At 37.7% G+C, this 8,314-nt stretch overlaps 1 pseudogene; it reads left to right on the top strand.

Moving 5' to 3' along the window:
- Nucleotides 1-56: 56 nt before the first annotated feature.
- LOC131875534 (inorganic pyrophosphatase 2-like) lies at nucleotides 57-4,682 on the top strand (annotated as a pseudogene).
- Nucleotides 4,683-8,314: the final 3,632 nt, after the last annotated feature.

The raw sequence follows: 8,314 nt of genomic DNA on the forward strand, positions 1-8,314 counted from the left end.
CCCTGCCTCCTCTTTCAAACAAATTATCTTTTTGATTCTTGTATTCTACATTGCCTCTGAGTTGTTGATAATGGACACAGTAGTAGTCTTTGATTTTGATCTCACCATAATAGATTGTGACAGTGATCCATGGGTTATGGAAAAGCTTGGGGCCACTGAACGCTTTGAGTCTTTGCTTTCCACCCTTCCATGGAATACTGTCATGGTAAGTAACCCTTGTAATTGCAAACATATGATGTTTGTATTGTTTTTCGTTTCGATTGTGTGGGTGTTTTTTTTAATATTTAGGATCAAATATCATGATTAATGATGTAATGTTTCTGATTTTGATTTTTTTTTTTTTTTCATGTTTTCTACTACTTAATGATGGATCATGGGTTTGATCCGAAAGTCCAAGAACTGACACAGAGTCAAGACCAGAACAATGTGTACTAACCCTTGTGATGTTGTAGCATTTTCGCTTTTGAATCTTTGTAGGTGTTAAGCTTAGGGTGTTTTTGTCTGTGCAGGATAAAATGATGGGTGAGCTGCATGAATAGGGGAAGAGCATTAGTGACATTGAAGCAAGTTTGAGGACCATTCTTCTGTATCCAGAGATCATCAGGGCCATCAAATTTGGCTTCTCTTTAGGGGTGAGTTTTAGGTTGGGTGGTTTAATGGAGGAGCCCTTAGAAACTTCTCTTCTTTTCGGTTGAGCTGGTTATTTTTGGGGTTTTAAAGTTGATCATGGACTCCCTTTTGGGTGGAGTCCTCAAGTGGTTCTTTTGAAATTTTACAATGGGTTTTATATCATTTGTCCAAGTAGCTGAGTCTTTTGTTGTTGGTTGAGCTTTGCAGAGATTGTTGGGTATATGAAGCCCAACAGTCACATGGTTGTTTGTCTTCCCCAGAAGACTCTGCATTTCATATCTAAGATGTCTATATAAATGACTGAGTGTAGTCATGTATGTTGTAGAATTGATATTGGTTAATAAGACAATTCCCTGCGTTTCAAGTCGACGTAGCCACTTAGTGGTGAACCACGCTAAACCTTGCGTTGTGTGTTTCTTTTCTGTTGTTTTGTTTTCGCTTCTCTGCTCGTTTTAATCTTTACAATTTGTATCAGAGCCAGATTGGCTTGAGTAGAGATGGAAGACGAAGATGATGACGCTATTGAAGAATTTCTTGATTCGATTGAAGAGGAGGACACGGAAGCGATTGAGGATGAAGTTGAGGAAGTTGAGACCAAGACTCGGGAGGATTATGAAAAAGAAAAATTTATGAGGTTGAAGGAAGAGAATCTCCTACTCACAGACAAACTGATTTGTATGGACCAGAAGTTGATGGTTTTGTGTCGCATGATGAATATTGAAAAAGATAACTTTAAGAAAGAATGGGATTTTTCTGAAGAGACCGTATTTCAGCAAGAGGAAAGTGATGGGAAGCTCCAAATAGAGGACTCTTTCCTCACAAAAATGCATGTCTTGTTGATAGGAAAGCCTTTCTTTGGTGGAAAGAATCCACAAGAGGATTTGGGTTGCCTAGTGACTAAAGATCCCAGGAGCGCAGGGATTATAGAGCTCAAGGAGGCAGGAGAGAGCCTTTGGCTCAAGGCTACGCAGGATCTAGAAGACTTTAGAAAAGCTAGGGATAAGGTCTTTGAGGAAATTGATTTTCAAAAAGAAAAAGAGAGTGATGATTTATTGTTGCAGATTGCAGTAGTGGAGGAAGAGTGGAATGCATTGATTGCACGCTCCTCTCCCACGCATTCAAACCTAGGAGTTGGGCATCATTGTGGTGTAAATAATGGGCATTGCAGCAGGCAAGCGTCGAGGTTTTATAGGGAGTCGTTACACGATACCTTTGCGGAGGAGCTACGCGGGCTACCTGAGGAAGGGCAATGTGACTACAACAAGCGGAAATGGGTGAAAGCTGATGAAGAATCTGCACTTGAGGATGTTATTGTTAAGGAGAGCGTTGATAACGATAATGATTTGCAAAATGTTTTTGCCGTGCTGAATGAGTTTGAAAGGGAGGTGGCTCCGGATGACTTTCAAATTAGGAGAATTTTGGAGGGCCTACACCTCGAAAATGCAATGGATTGTCATAGAGAAACGAAGTTATTGGAGGAGGAGATGAAAATTCAGAACAAGCATAGCTCGAGCAGCTGGAGCCCCAGCCGTAGCAACAAGGACGACATCAATGAAGCTGAAGAGATTTATGCCCTGTTCGAGGAAGGCAATGTTTTTGCCAATGTTAAATTTGGTGATTCAATTAATAACCTTGTGAGTGGGCTGGATATATGCAGTCGAGGAGGACCTTTCAAAGAATGAGACAGTGACATTGAACCTCCAATAGCATCGCTTTCTCCCACTTGGGGCTCAAAATAGTCTTCGCACGGAAATGATAAGGTCAAAAAGGAGAACTTGCTTCAGACAGAGGAAAGTGACAGGCAAGTAGTCACGGGCCATGGCAATTGAAGAGGCAAAGACAACTTCAGACTTTGTAGAAGTCGCGGTTTTGGAGTTGAACCAAATCTGCGGTATTGTGGCCAAAGACGATATTAGGTCTCGTGCAGAGAAGGATGACTCGAAACAAACCGTGGAAAGCCAAATGGCAGAATCAGCGACCCCTGAGACTGTGTCGGGCGATGTGATTATCGACAAAGTTGCCTCTAGTTTGTGGAACCCGACTGTGGAGATTGGAGAAGCAGAGTCCGATGCCTGGAGTTTTGGCTTCACATTGGTTGAGATGTGTACTGGAGCAATTTTGTGGGCTGGATTAAGTTCAGACGAAATCTACAGAACTGTTATCAAGGCACGAAGGCAACAACCACAATATGTCATTGTAGTTGGTGTGGGGATCCCAAGGGAGTTGTGGAAGATGCATGGTAAATTGGGAGGCGATGGACTCGTTTCGAGGCTCCCTACTACCACTAATACCAAGTGCCCGGAGCTTCTTGACCCGACACACCACCTTGTTAGTTTTTGCCTCCTTGGGAGTGAGCATAGGCTACAGAATGACCATTCGGTAACCACGTTGAACTAGTTTGTGGACGTGCTTGAGTCTTATGTCGCTGGGATACCTTTGGGGAGTAGGAAGGACATATGTATGTTTGCGGACACCGTTGTGTGGTGTAATTTATGTCGAAGCACCTGCAACAAAATCAAGAGAAGGCAGGAGGGTCATTACAAGATTCATTTTTGGATGAAGGGTTCATATTAGACACAAAGAGTGGTGTTTCTGTTTTTGGCATATTCGGTGAATTTGTGTCGAAAAACGTTTTTGAATCTGATTTGATTTGGAGAAGGCATATCTGCAGTGTACGTGAACAAGAGTTCGCAAAATTAAAATCTTGCAGGCAGGATGTAATGTGACTCGAATTGGAAGCAGGGATGTCGTTGTGCATGGCTGTACCGGTTGGCGCTGTTTGTCTTCCCCAGAAGACTCTTCATTTCAAATCTAAGATGTCTATATAAATGACTGAGTGCAGTCATGTATGTTGTAGAATTGATATTGGTTAATAAGATAATTCCCTGTGTTTCTGGTGGACGTAGCCACTTAGTGGTGAACCACGTTAAACCTTGTGTTGTGTGTTTCTTTTCTGCTGTTTTGCTTTCGCTTCTTTGATCGTTTTAATCTTTACAGAGATTGTTTTAATGGTTGCAAATTCTTCTTGGGTTTTAAGCAGGTGTGATCTCCGGATTGTGAGTGATGCTAATCTCATTTTTATAAAGACCATCCTTGAAATCTATGACCTGCTTCAGTACTTTACAGAGATTAAGACAAACCCTGCATTTGTTGAGGAGAGTGGGAGATTAAGGATTTGCCCATTCCACCCTTTTACAGTTGCTCCTCATGGCTGCAACCTCTGCCCTCCCAATATGTGCAAGGTCATAATTTTTCTCTTACATATACTTTTTGTCAGTACTCTAGAACAAATTTTCTTGTTTGTGCTAAATGCTCTGTTATCTATTGTAGGGAGCAGTCATAGAGGAAATGCGAAAGTCCATAGAAGATGGGCTTAACAAGCGTTTTATTTACCTGGGAGATGGCAGTGGGGATTTCTGCCCCACCTTGAAATAAACAGAAGGAGATGATGTTTTGCCTAGAAAAGAGTGAGAAACTTGACCTCTGTATTATTTTCTGTTGAAAAATTGTATCTATTGTCATAATAATACAGAAATTCATTTGATTTATTTGGTTGTTTTCAGATAATCTGTATGATTGTTTTGGTTTATTTGATTGTACTTAAATGACTTTTACTGTCATTTCACTCAATTTAAGATTAGTTGGCCTAATTGATTGTTCTTGGATGTTCAGTTTTTAAAATTACTGATTGATTTGATTATTTCTATATGCCCATTTTAAAAGATTACTGAAATTTCAGTGAATTTGTTTGATTGTATTTAGGTATCCACTGTGGAAGCTAATAGAAAAGAATCCCAGTATGGTGAAGGCTACGGTTCACGGATGGTGAATGCCAAGGATGTTGAGGATTTGTTAATGAAATTGCTTAAGCCATGAGCAGCCATCATACATTGCATTGGCATCACTTCTGTTGTATCTACTATCTACTATTGTATATGAAGCATGGTGAATGGAAGTATATTCGCCACGTGCTGATATTGTTATGGTTTCAATGTAAATCTACCAATCTTAAAAATTGATTGGCAGCCGTTCTCTTGGCTTATTGCAATACATGACGTCAAAAATTGACTGGAATTTCAGTATCTTTCAACTAATGAATTTATTCTCCAAAGTACTTTTGTTTTCTTGTTCTGATGTTCTGATAGTATGTGGACTGCTTTCCAAATTTCAGGTTGTATTTTATAATTAAAAATTTATTGGTTTGAATAATTTCTTATATATATATATTTTATAATGTTTTATTGTAATTTACAAATTTACAAATTTGAAACTTAAATCTTTTGAAGTTCTTAAATCAACCAACCACTTCCTATTACGACTATGGTTTGAGGATGTTTCTAAAATGCCATTTTCACATGTACAAAATTTAGAGAATATTTTTTAATAAGTTGGGGGTTCTATGAGAGGGCCTATCTTCATGAATATATACTAATCACAAGAATAGAGAATGCACATATCACAATACTAAATGAATACTTTCAAATTTACACCCACAAAAATGAACAACTATAACTAGTTGGCAAAAGAGAAACAAACATATATATATATATATATATATATATATATATATATATATATATATATATATATATATATATATATATATATATATAGCATTGAAGAACCACAAGAAAAAAGCGAATTGTATAAAAACACATAACCTCAAACATTCACATGATGCATTCAAAATATGTCATGTAGCTACCACCTCTTTTGCCCAAGAGCATTCAAATTCACAACCCTTCCTCACGATAGTTTGGACAAGAAGAAAATGAAACTTGATAGTAAATTTCACATTGGCTCCTTGAACAATGTAAACTCTAATAAGCAATAAGCGTTCACATTTCACATTGACACATTGAAAAATGTAAAGAGTTGCTATAATCACATCCAATTTCAAGCCTCAAATGATTGGCCCATGTTATAATAAAACATTTGTAAATGTTACATATCATTTTCTAGCTCATATTACTTAATCCAAGAACTCAAGCACTATAAAAGGATGGGCACAAACCTTCCCCGTCCAAAATCAAAGATTTGTGCTCCATTATTTTTTCCTTAAATGCAATAGGTACATGCATCCTATCAAACTAATGAAAAAAAAACATTTTGATGAACCATATTAGTCACCCTCTTGAATTTAATAAGTTAAACTCAAAATGAAGTCATCTTGAATTGTTTCATTTAAGTGATGAATAACTTTTAATAATAGCATACTTAGAATATGTTTGATAAATTCATAACTTGCATACACACGACTCTATCTCAACCTTCTTATTGTAACTTCACCATCAAAAACTACATATAAACACTTGCAAACAATACATAAACCCTTCAAAGCACCCACCACCAGTATGTTGTCAAACCATAATAGCTAGGTGGGCAACATAACTTATTAAACCACTTTATGCTAACTTAACAACCCCTTCATGCCCCTATCAATTTTAATATTTGATTCTAAGGGGGTTTAAAAGATATAAAGGAAGCTAGGTTCTTCCAAGAACTTAGGCTATGATTTTTTTAAATTATTGTAGGTTGTGCTTGTTCAATCCCTTCATTGTCCAAATAGTCAAATGTGGACTTCAATTTTCTTTTACAGTGCTTAAATCATATAAAATCATTTTTTTTTATGTCGTGGAAATGGGGACAAGGCAAAAATATAGTCCAATGTTAATAAGTTAGTTTCAACCATAAAACCAAAACAAAGAACTAAAAACCATTCCAAACATATCAAAAGAGATTTCGAAAAGCATGCAAGACGTTTAACAAAACAAAAGAAAGGAGAAGAGTCTCCCGAAGATGCTTCCATGATGCCTTTTGATGCTTCTCCCTTGTTTCTCCCCTCTCCAAGTCCCAAATGAGTGTAGCTCTTAGCTTTTAACCCTATCCATGGATCCCATATGGAGATTCAAGATGGTTATAGATGATAAACAAATGCTATGCAAGTGTAAAAGGGTTGCTATGAGTAAATTTCACTATAATAACAATGCTCTATAATGCCTCTTTTTTGCTTGGGAAATGAGGTCCTTTTATGGGAAAAAATGTTGATTGAATGACTAAGATTAAGTGGGCTTGTAAAGGGTCAAGATTGATGAGTTTAGGATCCATGTGTTGGCTTTCAACCCAATCCCATGATGACAAGTGTCGACATGAAATGGTTTGAGAGGAGAGGGAAGGAGCATTCAATGCTTGAGGAGACATGAGGGCAATCTCATGTGGGTTGGGTTATTGGATAAATCTATTGTCCACAGGATAAACTCTTATGCAAGAGTAAAAGGGATAATCATGGTCAAAGCAATGAATGCTTGAAGAGACCAATGAGTTAAAGGATGGTTGAGTTAGAGAGAAAGTCTCTAACCAAAGGTTAAGTTTGTGTTAACCATTTATGGTCATGTAGGAGCCTTTAATGGGTTTTAGAAGACATTAGATGTTATCTTGTTGGAGACACAAAGCCTTTAATGGTTATTGAAGACTTTTGGGTTGTTTTGAGAAGTGACATTTCTTAAGGGATGTGCAAATGATTAGAGGGGGGGATTAGGCTAATTAGAAGGGGTTAGAAGAGTTTAGAAGAAAGTTAGAAGAATCTAGAAGGAAGTTAATGAGCAAGTGGGTGAGGATAAAAGGGGATTTTAATTAAAATAAAATTCATTTATCTCAACTAAAATTATGCAACTTGCATTTGTAGAAGAATGCAAGTGGGAGGGTTTTTAGGGAATTTAAATAAATATTGATTTATTTAAATGTGGAGAGGGGTTAATTAAACAAATATGCTTATTTATTTAATTAATTGTCAAAATATGGTTTAATGAATTAAATTAAATAATTTATTTAATTAATAGGAGAAGAGGGTTAAGATGAGTTAATTAAATATTAATTTAATTAATTGTTGATCAATGGTTAAATAATCAAATAAATACTAAGTATCCATTTAATTAAGTAGACAGATTTGGGTGTCTACAATTGCCCCTCTTTGAGATGACGTAGTTTATCGCATCATTTCAAAGAAAAAAAAGTAAGCATAGTATGTGCCCCAGCATGCACCGAGTTGGTGGTTAGGACAGATCTGGAGATAGACTGTATATGTTCAGCAGGTTTATATGATATGATGCACCTACCCATGATTTGAATGAATCGCGGATTACTGACAACGCTGGCCAAGCGATGGCTTTGCAAGACATGCTCCTTTCATTTAGCGATGGGAGAGATCACTGTGACACTGGAGGACATCTGGAGGATACTACATATCCCGATTATTGGTGAGCTTGTTACGTATGACAGGCCGCTAGGTTAGGTGGCACTACGACAAGTATTCCTATATCCGGATTTAGAGGTGTTTGATGGATCGGTTCCATGGGAGGACATAGTGAATTTATATGAGCCATTACCAACAGTGGTATCAGACATCGTGGGAGGGCTACTATGCCTGGATCGGAGGTCGCATGGACTTGCAGTAGGTTGGGGGTAGGTGATTGAGTGGAAGGTCAACAAGGGCACCCGATCAGCGAGGGCACCCAATATGCATGGGGACCATGTGTGCTGGCACATTTATACAGGGATTTCCATGATGTTGTGTACCATGAGATTTCATCGCTAGCAGTAGGGATTACCTTTCTTCATATATATATATATATATATATGGAGGTATGATGACACAGCCCCAGGTGAGGAAGCTGGAGTATTGGTG

Source organism: Cryptomeria japonica, chromosome 4, assembly GCF_030272615.1.
Source record: "Cryptomeria japonica chromosome 4, Sugi_1.0, whole genome shotgun sequence".
Lineage (NCBI taxonomy): Eukaryota > Viridiplantae > Streptophyta > Pinopsida > Cupressales > Cupressaceae > Cryptomeria > Cryptomeria japonica.